This window comes from Nomascus leucogenys, chromosome 17 (genome assembly GCF_006542625.1).
Source record: "Nomascus leucogenys isolate Asia chromosome 17, Asia_NLE_v1, whole genome shotgun sequence".
In the NCBI taxonomy this organism is placed as follows: domain Eukaryota; kingdom Metazoa; phylum Chordata; class Mammalia; order Primates; family Hylobatidae; genus Nomascus; species Nomascus leucogenys.
Genome location: NC_044397.1, coordinates 10,114,283 through 10,129,639, shown reverse-complemented (window position 1 = coordinate 10,129,639; position 15,357 = coordinate 10,114,283). Strand labels below are relative to the sequence as shown.

Sequence of the window (15,357 nt, the reverse complement as noted above, 5' to 3'; positions counted from 1 at the left end):
TGTAAACTGCTCATTTATGTGCGGCATTGTCCCCGTAAACTTTTTGTAAAGTATCAATGATTTCACCATTCTTTCACCCAGTCTTCACCACATATTTGATGTTGTTTCTGCTTCAATTTTAGCAGAATTCATGTTTCTCTGATTGGGGATCTTTTCAAACTGCTGTCTTATCCTTCTTCATGCCTCAGACTAACATGTTATAACAAGTTAGTACAAGTTTGTGTTTGTGCAAAAAAAATTTGAAATTCCTGTATGGTTTTTCATAATACACATTTTCCATGGGTAATGTGAAGACACCACATATTTGTTAATGTGTCAGGTATGGAAGAAATCTAGCAGTTTCTTTGAATTTAGCCTTAATTAAGTAAATTTTATTGTAAAGTATCTTCTCAAAGGGAGAATTGTATGAAAAATGGTTATAACACTTTATGGTTCTAACTAGGAAAGTTTTCTACAGAACAAATACAATATATATAAAGAAGTTTATTATAAAGTTTTGACTCACAAAATTATAGAGGCTGAGAAGTCCCATGATCTGCTGTTTGCAAGCTGCAGACCCAGGAAAGCCTGTGGTGTAGTTCAGAGACCTGAGAGCTGACGAGATGATGGTGTAGATTCTAGTCTGAGTCTGAAAGCCTGAAAACCAGGAGACTGATGTCCCACCTCAAGCAGTCAGGTAGACAAAGAAATCAACTTTTCTCTGCCTTTTTGTTCTATTCAGGCCCTCAAGTATGGGGCCCACCCACTTTGAGGAGGGCCATCTGCTTTACTCAGTCCATCGGTTCCAGTGCTGATCTCTCTGTCAGAACATCCTTACGGACACATCCAAAAATAATGTTTAACCAGCTACCTGGCATCCCTTGGCCCAGTCACGTTGACACCTAAGATTCACCATTAACAAAAGGTATTTGTAAAATATGTAGAGAAACTCCTTCATGCTCTAGTAATATATTTACTCCATGCTTCCCAACAACCAAAATTTTTCTCTACACTGAATAGTAGGACTAGATTTATTATGCATCTGGCTGGAATTCTTTCTTCCTTCCTTTCTTTTTTCCTTAAAGAAAATAGTCATCATAGTCTGAAAAATGGTAGGCCAAAAAACCTCCTTACTCAGTATTTATGATGCTACATTCTGATGGAAGCCTGTTAACTTGCATGGCATATCCACTCTAGGGCAGAGGCTATGGGATGATGATGCAATTAAAAATTCCACTGATAATAGGAGGATGACAGGAACACATTTATTCTCAAAGATATCAGAATATAAATTAAAATGTTAGATACTCAAACTGACATCTAGAAAAACAAAGGTTATTCCCAGTGTGTAAAGTAGAGATTTGCCTCTGACAAGTTCATAGAATGCATCCTTTTCTTGGCATCGTCACCAAAAACTCACGCAGACACCTGAAATTTCCCTACTTTTTAAATGCACTTAAGGTTGCCTAAAGTGTATGAGAGACATTTGGAAATCACAAGGTCTGACTGTGCTTGATAGCAATTATGTGAAGATTCTAACAATAGCCAAGGTGCCTTTGAATCCTATTTGCTTTTCCTAATGCCTTGTCCATAAATTAGAATCTTGTTACCTTTGCTATTCCATTTAGGAAAGTATTGCTTAAGAGGATCCTAGTCATCTTAGAAAAGTAATATCCTTCCAGAATTACTTAATGTTCCCACCTTTAAAGGAGTAACATAAGAAATTTTTCTACTGAATCTATCTAAATGGCTAGGCAGAAGCAGGAAAAAAAATGTATTTGAAATTGCACTCAATTAGTTGCATTCTCCCTTGGGTACCTGGTGCCCAGGGCCAAGCAATCTCTCTGGGGTACTGGGCCAGCCTCAGCTGTGGCAGAGAAGCCTCTGAGCTCTGAGACTTCACAGCTGCCACTTCAGCCTGCACAAATCCTAGTGGGCGCAAGATGTAGTGTGCTGCAAGAAATATGACTTAAGCCAAATCCTAGCCCCCTCCAAACACCTTCCATGCTTCACCAAAGCTAACCAAGGAAGTCTTATGCTGAGTTACATCAATCTCGGTGCCTCCTTTTTTCGGTACTTTGAATTTTTATTTTCATCTTTTTAAAGTATCTGTACAGTAAAATTCACTTTCTGGTATATACTGTTATGAATTTTGACAAATGCATGGAATTCATAACCACAATCACTATTAAACTACAGAATCGTTCTGTCATTCTGAGACCCCCAAAATCCATCAGGCAACCCCTTTCTAGTCAAATCCTTCACCCATCATTAACACTGAGCAGAACTTGTCTCTGTTCCCTATAGTTTTATCATTTCCAGAATATCATATAAATATACATATACAATATATAGTCTTTTGAGTCTGGCTTCTTTTGCCTAGCTTAATGTATTTGAGATTAGCCCATATTCTTGCTTTTATTAATCATTAGTTCCTTTTTATTTCTGAGTAGTATTCCATTATATGGATGTGCCACAGTTTATTTATCTATTCCTCAGCTGAGGGACGTTGGGTTTTTGCCAGAATCAGACATATAGGAACAATATATTCCAGATTTTGTGCAAACATGAATTTTAATTTCATTTGAAATATGTAGGAGTAAAATGTATGGGTCATATAGTAAGTGTATTTAACTTTGTAGGAAGCTATCAAACTGATTTCTAGGCGGTTATACCATTTGGCATTCTCACCAGCAATGTATGAAATTTCCAAGTAGTCTACATCCTTCTCTGTACTTGGTATTGTCTGATTATTGCTTGCTGTGTTTGTATGTTTATTTAGGTTTTTGTTTTGTTTTGTTTTGTTTTTTTAAGACTGCATCTCCTGTTGTCCCCCAGGCTAGAATGCAGTGGTGTGATCATAGCTCACTATAGCCTTGAACTCCTGGGCTCAAGTGATCCTCCCACCTGAGCCTCCCAAGTAGCTGGGACTGCAGTCATGCGCCACCACACCTGGCTGTCTCGCTTCATTTTTATTTTAGCCATTCTAATAGGTGTATTGTGATATATCATTGTGGTTTTAATTTGCAATTCCTTAAAGACTAATGAAATTGGGCAGTCTTCCATATATTTTCCATTTGTATATTCTTTTTGGTAAAATATCTGTTCAGCTGTTTTGTCCATGTTTTAATTAGGTTGCTTATTGTTCAGATTTGAGGGTTCTTTAGATATTCTGCATATAAGTCATTTCTCAGATGTATGATTTGGAGATTATTTTCTTTCAGTGTATGGCTGGTCTTTTCAGTCTGTTAGTGGTGTCTTTTTCAAAGCAAAAGTTTTTAACGTTGGTAAAGTCTAATTTACCAATTTTTTTTCATAGATCATACTATTTCCACTAAACCTGAGAAATCTTTGCTTTACCCAAGGTCACAAAGAATTTTTCTTATATTTTCCTCTAAAAGGTTTATAGTTTTTCATATCAGTGTCCTATTTTAAGGAGGCCAGGAAGTACTCTGTGAATTCTGAATATTATAAATGGACATAGAAAATTTAAGATGTCAGGGAAACTTTTAAATGCCCAATTAGATTTTTATTTCAATGAAGGCAAAGGTTGCATCTCCCAGTGATATTGCTGTGCCTTGCCCTATCTCCATTTTTGGTAGCAGCTAGATGTTCAATAAACACTTATTAAGAATTAATAAATCCTCTTGGAGAAGCTAACTTATTATTTAGCATTGTGTAGTACAGAAAGAATAGGCTTTTAGTCAGCTGTATATTCAAATTACAGCTCCGTGTCCTGCTGGCTGTATGTCTTTGGGCAGGAGCTTCATAATTCAGTTCTTTGGGCTGGGTTTCATGACTTTAAACTATGGACTAGTAATGTATTTTGTGATTTTAGTGAGGATTAAATGTGGTAACATGTGAAAGCGTCTTCATAGTGCCTGACATATATTGGCATCCTGTGAAGAGTTATTTTCTCCCTTTTTTCTCTTCTATCCAAATCCTAAATATGTGTATGTTTAAACAGTCAAGTAGGCCGTGTGCAGTGGCTCATGCCTATAATCCCAGCACTTTGGGAGGCCGAGGCGGGCAGCTCAGTTGAGGTCAAGAGTTTGAGACCAGCCTGGCCAACGTGGTGAAACCCCATCTCTATTTAAAAAAAAAATAGTCCCAGCTACTCAGATGGCTGAGGCAGGAGAATCACTTGAATCCAGGAGGCAGAGGTTGCAGTGAGCCGAGATCACACCATTGCACTCCAGCCTGGGCGACAGAGCGAGACTCTGTCTCAAAAAAACAAAAACAAACAAACAAACAAAAAACAGTCAAGTAGCTCTGGTTTAGAATAACTGAAAACTATCATGTCATAAATGAATATATTCCATATTTGCCCTTTGAATATATTGTTTCATGTATACATGCATTTTTAACATAAGAAGACTCAGATAGACATAGCCATTTTCAATAGGTTCTCTTCTTAGGATTACCCTTCTACTGTGCAAAAGTAGAGGGAATGAAAAGGCGCCAGGTTGGGATGGGGAGGAGGCAGAGGGGAAATGAAGTGCAGCATCCATGGGAGAGTCCCTTCTCATGCATATTGGCATTTGGCTCAATCAGGGCCAGGAAGCAGATATGCTAACCAATAATGAAATACAGACTGGGGGAGAATGGTTCTGCTCATGTTTGCTTACCAGATCATTACCATTGTAAGTTGTGCTACATTTTATTTTAAAATACCAGAAACTTTTACTGAACTAAGAGGATTTTTCTAGTTAGAAGGGCTCACTAACTAGACCAGGGGAATCCAAAAGGCTGCCATGGTTTCTAGTCCCAGACGTTATATTGGTAAACTAAACTATCACGTGCCTAATTGACAAGGTGCAAGTAAACACCAAAATTAGTTAGCACAGAAGCACAGGCCAATTTAATATCTTGAGGTACTCTTAAAATCGATTATTTTGAAAAACGACCTGAAAGGAAAGTCACAACGGTATTTTTCCTAGTAATAGTGCTATTTATTAAGTGTATGCTCAATGCCAGTGTCATTGAGGGCTTTTGTGTATTATCTAATTTAGTTCTCCTAACAACCCCGTGAAGTGAGTGCAGTTAGTCTCCTTATTTTATGAACAGGCAGGATGCAGGCTTAAGTAAAATATCTGCCTTAAAGTTGCACTACTGAAAAATGACTAACTCAGAATTTGAACTCAAGGCAGTGTAACTGGAAAGCCACTGTTCATAACTGCTATCCTTTATCACCTTACCCCAAATGGTTTATAGCTTGTAGAAATGCTCTAAAACATGCAGCCTTCATTTCGGAGACTTGGTGAATCAGTAGTGTTCCTCATTTTTAGATATGCAGCACAAGCCCTTTTGATTAGGTGCATATATATTTCAATTTGTAATTACCAGATTAAAGGTCACTCTAGTTTTATGTTTCTTCATTAATCTTCTAAACATTTTAGCACTTTCAAATGTATAACACACTGTGTTATTCTTCCCAAGCTCATATAAACATATCCAGTGATGCTGATTAAACATTACTGACACCTGTCAAAAGGTAATTATCATTTAACAGAGCTGTCCAAATGTTTCCTAATTTACTAAGTGCAGAACGTCCCCAGTCAAAAGTAAACATTTCCTTTACCCCTTAGGCCAAAGGGATTTGAAGCCTCTAATAACACTTTCATAAAAAATTTCTATGGGCTTCATAAGGAAAGGAAAATATCCTGTTTATTGTGGCACATTGCATTACCTTTCAGGAGAGAAATGATAAATGTTTGTTGTGTTGGTAAATGAATGAATGAATGAATGAGTCTGCTGGAAATTTTCTTTTTTATTATTGTACTTTAAGTTTCAGGGTACATGTGCACAATGTGCAGGTTTGTTACATATGTATCCTTGTGCCATGTTGGTTTGCTGCACCCATTAACTCGTCATTTAGCATTAGGTATATCTCCTAATGCTGTCCCTCCCCCCTCCCCCCACCCCGCAACAGTCCCCGGAGTGTGATGTTCCCCTTCCTGTGTCCATGAGTTCTCATTGTTCAATTCCCACCTATGGGGGAGAACATGCGGTGTTTGGTTTTTTGTCCTTGTGATAGTTTACTGAGAATGATGTTTTCCAGTTTCATCCATGTCCCTACAAAGGACATGAACTCATCATTTTTTATGGCTGCATAGTATTCCATGGTGTATATGTGCCACATTTTCTTAATCCAGTCTATCGTTGTTGGACATTTGGGTTGGTTCCAAGTCTTTGCTATTGTGAATAGTGCCGCAATAAACATACGTGTGCATGTGTCTTTATAGCAGCATGATTTATAGTCCTTTGGGTATATACCCAGTAATGGGATGGCTGGGTCAAATGGTATTTCTAGTTCTAGATCCCTGAGGAATCGCCATACTGACTTCCACAATGGTTGAACTAGTTTACAGTCCCACCAACAGTGTAAAAGTGTTCCTATTTCTCCACATCCTCTCCAGCACCTGTTGTTTCCTGATTTTTTAATGATGGCCATTCTAACTGGTGTGAGATGGTATCTTGTTGTGGTTTTGATTTGCATTTCTCTGATGGCCAGTGATGATAAGCATTTTTTCATGTGTTTTTTGGCTGCATAAATGTCTTCTTTTGAGAAGTGTCTGTTCATGTCCTTCACCCACTTTTTGATGGGGTTGTTTGTCGTTTCCTTGTAAATTTGTTTGAGTTCATTGTAGATTCTGGATATTAGCCCTTTGTCAGATGAGTAGGCTGCAAAAATTTTCACCCATTCTGTAGGTTGCCTGTTCACTCTGATGGTAGTTTCTTTTGCTGTGCAGAAGCTCTTTAGTTTAATTAGATCCCATTTGTCAATTTTGGCTTTTGTTGCCATTGCTTTTGGTGTTTTAGACATGAAGTCTTTGCCCATGCCTATGTCCTGAATGGTATTGCCTAGGTTTTCTTCTAGGGTTTTTATGGTTTTATGTCTAACATTTAAGTCTTTAATCCATCTTGAATTAATTTTTGTATAAGGTGTAAGGAAGGGATCCAGTTCCAGCTTTCTACATATGGCTAGCCAGTTTTCCCAGCACCATTTATTAAATAGGGAATCCTTTCCCCATTGCTTGTTTTGTCAGGTTTGTCAAAGATCAGATAGTTGTAGATATGCGGCTTTATTTCTGAGGGCTCTGTTCTGTTCCATTGATCTATGTCTCTGTTGTGGTACCAGTACCATGCTGTTTTGGTTACTGTAGCCTTGTAGTATAGTTTGAAGTCAGATAGCGTGATGCCTCCAGCTTTGTTATTGGAAATTTTTAATTCAATAAGTGTTTTTAGGATGGATGAATTGAGAATTTATTAATCTACTTAGAAATTTTAGCATATCAAATAATAGTTTAACCCATTTAGAATGAATTTTAGAATGAGATAATTTAGAAGCCATTTTTGATATTATATGTTGTATTTGAATACAAAAATGCAAATATGTATTGTGTATATATGTATGTATATACATATTTTTAAGAAAAACAGTATCAAGTTTAATTTATCCTAATTTACTATGCACTTTCATGATATTACATTTATAGTTCATGGATATGTCCTCATGACTAACACTTCTAAATGGTTTACTATAAACTAGATCACTTTTATAAAAGAGCTGCATAAAAGATTCATAAAATAATAAGCAGCTGTCACATGTTAGGTTTGGAACCTTGTATAGACTAAAGTTAAAAATATAAGAAGGAAGAAATTAACTGCAGAAGAGCAAGACACTGACTATATTGTAGTGGCAGACCCTTCAATTCTACAAGACCCTCCCCAGATAAAGTTACAAAAGTCAGAGACCCTATAATTCTGGGCTCCACTGACCTGGCAAAGTGCTCACTGCATGGAGACTGCTCAACTACTATACTTTCTGTGTTTCTCCCAAAGGCAGTGGGAGCCAGAGGCAACCACATGTAATCTGCTCTCTCATCTCTCTTTTTCATGCTTGTTAGTTGGCTCCAAAGTAAAACAAAGTGGGAGCAACCATAACCAAGTCCAAGTCGTCATTCATTCTTGCCAGTCTACTAATCTGGACAAGGCTTTGTCTTCTGACGTAGAGGAGGGCCAGCCCAAGCCTGGATGTGTTTCTAATGAGCTAATTGAAAGGTTAAACTGATAGCTAGTTATTCTAAATGCTCAATTTAGAGAGCCATGCTTCAGATATTCCAACTGAAGTGATATTCCATTTTTTATAGTATTTGAAAGACAATTTATTATTCCTAAATGTAGAGCACGTTTTTTCATAACCTGATATTCACTTGTTTATTTATTGAGCCATTCTGTGGATATAATGCAATCACCAAGAAAGTAATTTCTATTTGGTCTAAGAATCCCATGTTACAACAAATCAGCCATGTGACCCAGTATGTTCAAATTCTGTAATACTCATTCTTTGAATATTTACTATTAATGTTAAAATAAATATGTATTTAAGAGTCAAAGTCCCCTATGTTTCTTTACCCTGGAAAACACCAGTAATTCATATCAAAATGAGAACATTACTGAAAACAGGTAAGATTGAAGAATCATTGTCTTTGTCATTGCCATTCCAAGACTATTCTTTCTATGTGAACCTGGGGAAACTAGTATCCTTTGCATCTCTGCTTCTGAAGTTTTTCTATGTTTTTTTTTTTGTTTTTTTTTTTTTATTTTTCGAGACAGTCTCGCTCTGTCACCCAGGCTGGAGTGCAGTGACGTGATCTCGGCTCACTGCAACCTCTGCCTCCCGGGTTCAAGCGATTCTCCTGCCTCAGCCTCCTGAGTAGCTGGAATTACCGGCATGTGCCACCAAGCCCGGCTAATTTTGTATTTTTAGTAGAGACGGGGTTTCACCATATTGGTCAGGCTGGTCTCAAACTCCTGACCTCATGATCCACCCGCCTCTGCCTCCCAAAGTGCTGGGATTACAGGCGTGAGCCACCGCACCCGGCCTCTATGTTTATTCTTAAAACTTGAACTTAAACTAATGAACCAAGTTTTCTTAATTGCATTAATAAACTTATTAAAAATCAAATTCACTAACAAAGGAATGCAAATTAAAGTAGCAATAGGATATTATCATTTGCCTATCGGAGCAGAAGCACTTATTTTTAAATGGTAATGTTTAATGCTGATGAGATTACCTTTAGATAATCACTCCCATGTGTGACTTGTAGTAGTACATTTAACCCCTTGGAAAGTCATTAAAATGTTTTTGCCTTTTGATCCAATAATCTGATTTCTAGAACTCTATAAGAAGAAAGATAAATATATATTTTCAGACAAAGATTTGTTAATAAGAAAATTCTTTATACTGTTATGTCAGAAGAAACAGTATGGCATGTATTACCGATTTCTACGCAACTGATTACATGACCAGCAACATCTTTATATAAATCAGACAATAATAGGAAATGTGTCTTCACTACATACAGAACTCTACTCCAGGAACTGTCAAAAGACACAACAGAGACAGTTAACGAAGTCCTTAATCTTCAGGGACCTGTAACTAAATGAAATACACCACAGTACCCAAAGAAACAAACAACCAAACACAGAACATGTATTAGGTAACTATATAAGTAGATAATTATGCAGCTGTGCGCACACACACACACACACAGTTATAGGTATTTGGAATGTTCTCCCGTTCTCACAGAGACTTTTCTGACCTCTGTACTCAGTACCCAGCACCTCCAGACCTGGATATGGTCTCTCCAATCTTTGAGCATTTATGCAATTAACATAACTTGAAGATACTTTGATACTGAATGACAAGGGACTCCGGAGATGTAAACTACGTGAGGGAGTGTTTAGTGAGGAAAATTCCACACTATTTTTCCTCAACTATGCTTCCACAGAAATGGACATGGTGTGGAGGAAAAACCGTGACCTTAGAATTCAAAGACCCCCACCCACTCCGAGTTCTGCCACTGGCTGGGTTTCTTAAATTACTTTACCTCACTAAACCTTTTCTCTAAAGTATGAAAGACAGAACTGATGACATAGGGTTTTCTGAGCAGTAAAGCAGAGAACACGGGTGACTGAGCTGGGCAGAGTGCTGACCCATGGCAGGCACTCAATAAGTTTACTTGAAATTAGATGCAGAGCCTAGATGTGGACTAACCAGGAGTGGACAGGCCAAGTACTCCACTTCGGTTGCTTCTTTCTATCTAGCACACTGTTTGGCAAGTGCCATGTCATAAGAACTTATTTTCATGGGCCCCTTCCTTGAGGTCATCTGGGTCTATGAAATGGGAACTTATATAACTTCAGTGTCTGTTTTTTAAACATCTGAGGGACTACAGTGGCAAATCTGAATTCGATCATAAGAGATTTGAGAATAACATTTAGTAAAACTTTCTAAATAACTTCTACAGTTGTACACCTTGAGTTTGGTGTTATCTAGCTTCGTTTTGTCTTTGGGAAAAAAAACTTTTAAAGTCTTATTGGTTTTGGTCTCCACTTACATGTGTTGCTTCTCTGTGTGTACACAGACTAAGGTTTTTTTGTTCTGCTTTGTGTTGGTTTTGGTAATGATCTATTAATATGGAACAAAATATACCACAGTAACTTGTCAGTGACTGTTGGAGAGAAAAAAAGAGACAAAATCTCTAATTTTCTAAGTATCAGGCATATACTTGACTTTCTTGCAACTAAAAATATACAGCCCCACTGTTTATTAGCATTTGGAAAAAACAGAGTTTATAATAGAGTTTTATAATAGCACAATCACAAAATGAGCAAATAACCATATATTTAATATGAAAATGACACCCAATAACACTTATCAATATATCAATTATGAATGATCATTATGAAGCATCATAGTCTACCAATAAACATCTTTCTTTTTAAAAAACTTCTTATATTGTTGTTGTTTTGTTTTTTGAGACAGAGTCTTGCTCTGTTGCCCAGGCTGCAGTGCAATGGCACAGTATCAGCTCACTGCAACCTCTGCTTCCTGGGTTCAAGCAATTCTCCTGCCTCAGCCTCCCAAGCACCTGGAATCACAGGCACCCACCACCACTCCCGGCTAATTTTTTGTGTTTTCAGTAGAGGTGGGGTTTCACCATGTTGGCCAGGCTGGTCTCAAACTCCTGACCTCAGGTGATCCACCTGCCTCGGCCTCCCAAAGTGCTAGGATTACAGGCATGAGCCACCATACCTGGCCAAACCTATTATATTGTTATAGCATTCTTGCAAAGGAGTACATTGTCAGTCCCCTGAGACCAAATAACTATCCTAGATTCTCAGTTACAACGTGACATATTTTTATCCTGATGTCTAAATATCTCATTGTCACTAATTACCAAGTACATTTCATAGTGCTGAGTAGATATATTACAATGTGACATAGGACTAGGACAGTGATTCTCAACCAGAAATTTTTTGCCCTCAGGGGACATATGGCAATGTCTGGAGACAGTTCTGGTTGTCACATCTGACAGGAAGCATGGTGCTGTGGTATCTAGTAAGTAGAAGCCAGAGATGCTGCTAAACATCCTACAATGCACAGGACAGCCAGTATCACAAAGAATGATCTAGCCCAAGTTGTCAATAGTTCTAAGCTTGAAAAACACTGGCCTAGCACAAGAATGAATTTCGGGATAATCCATTTATTCAGTCCATACAGAGTGAATAGCAATGCAAAGCACCACAAATAGTTTAGTCATTTGGCAGATGAACATTTGCAGTTAGAGAATAAGATAGTAAGAAGGCTTTTTCCTTAACTCTGAATTGGTTTATCACTTTCTTCACTTTATCTTCCTTGTGTTCTACTGTCTCCTCTGTATCTTATTTTCTCCTTTTCCTCCTCCTATTTCTCCCTTCCACCAACTCCCCCATTTCAATTTCCTTTTGTTTCCCTACCACCCACCCTCTACCTTTTGTCTTCTATTCTTTTATCTTTTTTAATTTTTAATTTCTTAATTTTAAAGAGTTTATTTTAATCCTCTAAGATCCAAGAATTTAAACATTCTTTCTAATCAATGCATAAACTATGCAGAAATGAAAACCAAGTTGTATTTGTAGAGATACAACTACAATTACAACTCCCTCTTCTCACAGGAAGAAGAGACTGCAGACTTCTTTCATCAGCACTCAGAATGGAGACCCAATAGCTATTACAATATTTTGGCTATTCTCTTCTTTTGTTAGTATTTTGAAAAAGCTTTGGATTTATAAGTAACTTATGTCCTTTTAACAAAGAGAATCTTATGTTTTCTTTTAGACCACATGTTCACAAGAAAAAAACAACTTATAAAGAGTCCGTACAAATGTGTGTGGGTGGCAAATCCTTTGGCATGAAATCCTCTGGGAATTGATGAAATATTAAAGCAACCCATTTTCTCTAACTCATCCCATTCTGCTGGACTGAGGGAAGGGGACCACACAGAGCAACTCTCAGACCTCATTGGAAAGGTTAAGATACATAGGATCATTCTCACAGCCAACTTCTCTTTACCTCCCAATGAGGATGCAATAAGGTTTTTCTGTGGCACCTGTCAATTCCTACCCATTAACAATGACATTGAATGCAAATATTTTGACCACAGAATTGGAAGGAGGCTAGATCTATGCAGACGCACTCTACTGGAAAGCCCAGGAAAGCACTAAGAAAAATTTACAAAATAGAAATACGTCTTTCTTTCATTCACTCACTTTTCTTCACCCGTTCGTAGAATGTTACTACATGTATGCCAGATATAAGTGAAGTATTTGGGTAACATGTCTTGGTTTTTTTTCTCCCTTTTTCTCTCTTTCTACACATTTTTGGAGGCTGTTTAAACAAGCCACGTAGCAGAACAAAGACATTTGGGGCCACTTGGAATTGCTTGCCATATGTAGATATAATCTGAATTTAATGATCTGCATGATTAGAAGGGAATGACAGACTCACCAGGAAGCTAGTGGAAATGTTTCAGGTTGGTAAATATTTTAAGGCCAACAGATTTCTTTAAGTTGCCTGCTGTGACAGGTGCGTTTTCTTTCCACTGTAATATGGCTGTGACTTGCATAAAATATATCCACAAGTCATTTCTTGTTTTTCTGATGCAGTTAGCCCTGATCAATAAATAAGCTTTTGTTGGGTCGTTGTTTAGTATTTATTGATCATAGCTACTACACTGAGAATGACTGTGGAAATACAAATCAAGATGCATGCTCTGGCGGACTATTAGTGTCTTGCACTAATTTGTAGGTATGGTCATTTTCTTTGTCTAGATGCTCTGCAGTTCAGTGCAGAGGGCCAAATTTGAAAGTCTGTTCAGGAAAACAACCATCAAAAAGAACAGTAAGAACTGGAGCATTACATATTGCATTGTTCTCACACTGCCACTCAAAACTCCTAACTGTTATTAACTTCAGAGTAATCACTGAATGATAAGAATTCTATCCATCTGTTCAGAGAATTGAGGAAAACTATTAAAAGATTTACCACATATGCAGTCTCTTCCATTTGATCTAACATACCCCAAAAACATCCAGCATTTTAAAATGTATATCAAAATGTCAATGTGAATGTTAGAAAGATTATTTTCTAAAGCCATTTGTTAACTGCCAAGGTCTATTTTACTGCCCATATCACAAATCTCAAGCAGGTTTGGAAGAGATTCAAGAAAATACATCACAAGTGTTTATTTTTTATCTTTGCTGTGTAACCTCCACCATATTCTAGAGAGTGCCTCAAGACAGTGATTCAAGAGTTCAAATAAGTTTTGGCAAACACAAACTTTATGCATCTGAGAGAATCTTGAATTACAAATACTTATGGAAGGTATTGCATTGCACACAATGTTTTAGATTGGAGCTTCCAAGCTGGTATGCTGAGATATTGAACTCTCATTTCTTGTGTGTGTATTGGCAAGGAAAAGGTTGAGAGTGTGCTTTCAACAATCAACTTTAGTAATCATAAGAAAAGCATTTTGTACTCTGCAAGGACCACTGAAATTCGAAGAACTCACTAACAAAGAGAAGACAGCTATTATGATGGCATCTGTACACACTTGTTCATTGGCAGGCACTTTCAAATAGGTAGTCAATTCCAGCAACACTACTCTGCCCATAAAGCTTCTAGGAACTGTCATACTTTTCTGTTAGCGCATCTTGACAAACTCTTAGAGATGCACGCTTTGTTGGTAAAGCCCAACTTACTGACTAGATTGCTATATTTTGGATGCATCATTGTCCTCTGGAATTGTTTCCTAACACCACAAAAATGCTACTTTTCTGGAACCAAAGATGTGATCCATGCTGAAGTTTCAGGTATGGACTTTCTTGATTCAGGTATTTCACTTAATGAAACTTGATTTCTCCTCTGCAGGTGTTATTGAATCTGATAGGCAGCCCGAATTAATGTGTAAAGTGTCACTCTATGGTCATTGACAGAATACACCAAGAGGGGTTCCTTTTGGAGTGATGAAAATATTTTGTAAGTCAATAGAGGTGGTACTGCACAACATTGTGAATGTACTAGGTGCCACTGAATTGTTCCCTTTAAAGGACTTAATTTTATGTCATGTGAATTTCACTGCAATTAAAAAAATTTTTTAAACATTTGAAATCAGAGAAATGTAATATTAGAGAGGGCTTGGAACCCACCTAGTCCAGCACATAGTTGAGGAAGAACATCCCTCAGGGTTACTAAAGTTACATGCAAAATTTCTGTTAATTGATACATAAGCGTAAGATAGTTTATTAGTCATCTGTAATGAATGAATGACTCTAAATAAGCCCTACTAAGAATTTTTAGTATTTTTTTAATACTCAGAATTCTTTAATACTATTAAATTTAAGGATGAAAAAGAGAATGATTGACCATTTTTTGGATCCAGCACAGCAAAGAATGTTTTTAAAATATTTTGGGCAGTGACCCCTCCTAGAAAATATGGCGACATCCTCTCTTCCCTGGCAAAATCTGATTGGTTTTTTCACAGGAACTTTCTCAAAGCCAGGGGTTCATCTCCTGTATCTACTATTTAAAGTTAAAGGCTGCTGGATGGGTGCAATACTACATTTAATAAGGCACATTGCGATTGCTCTGAAGTTATATCTGTATGTAAAGCTTCAGGAACCAAAGAGGAAGATGAAGACACAAAGCATATAAAAAAATCAAAATGATTTTGGCTCAGAGTTTGGTGTTATTTCCTCATGGTATTTCCAGACTATTTCTGAGTGGCTGACCCCCTTTCCCTCTCAGGCAGGGAATGGACCATGGTCAGTTTCTTCCAGCCTGGGCCCCTGGGCTTGTGGTTGGAGGTGGGGGGTGTTGGCTGCCTCTTTTTTTGTTTGTTTTTGTTTTTGAGACACGGTCTCACTCTGTTGCCCAGGCTGGAATGCAGTAGCGCAATCTCAGCTCACTGCAACCTCTGCCTCCTGAATTTAAGCAATCTTCCCACTTCAGCCTCCTGAGTAGCTGGGACTACAGGTGCATGCCTCCAC

The 15,357-nt window shown here is 37.6% G+C and overlaps 1 protein-coding gene across 1 annotated transcript in view; it reads left to right on the top strand.

Moving 5' to 3' along the window:
- Window positions 1-15,357, top strand: part of B3GALT1 (beta-1,3-galactosyltransferase 1) — a 581,131-nt gene that overhangs the window by 475,230 nt on the left and 90,544 nt on the right. The gene's annotated exons all lie outside the window — the stretch shown is intronic.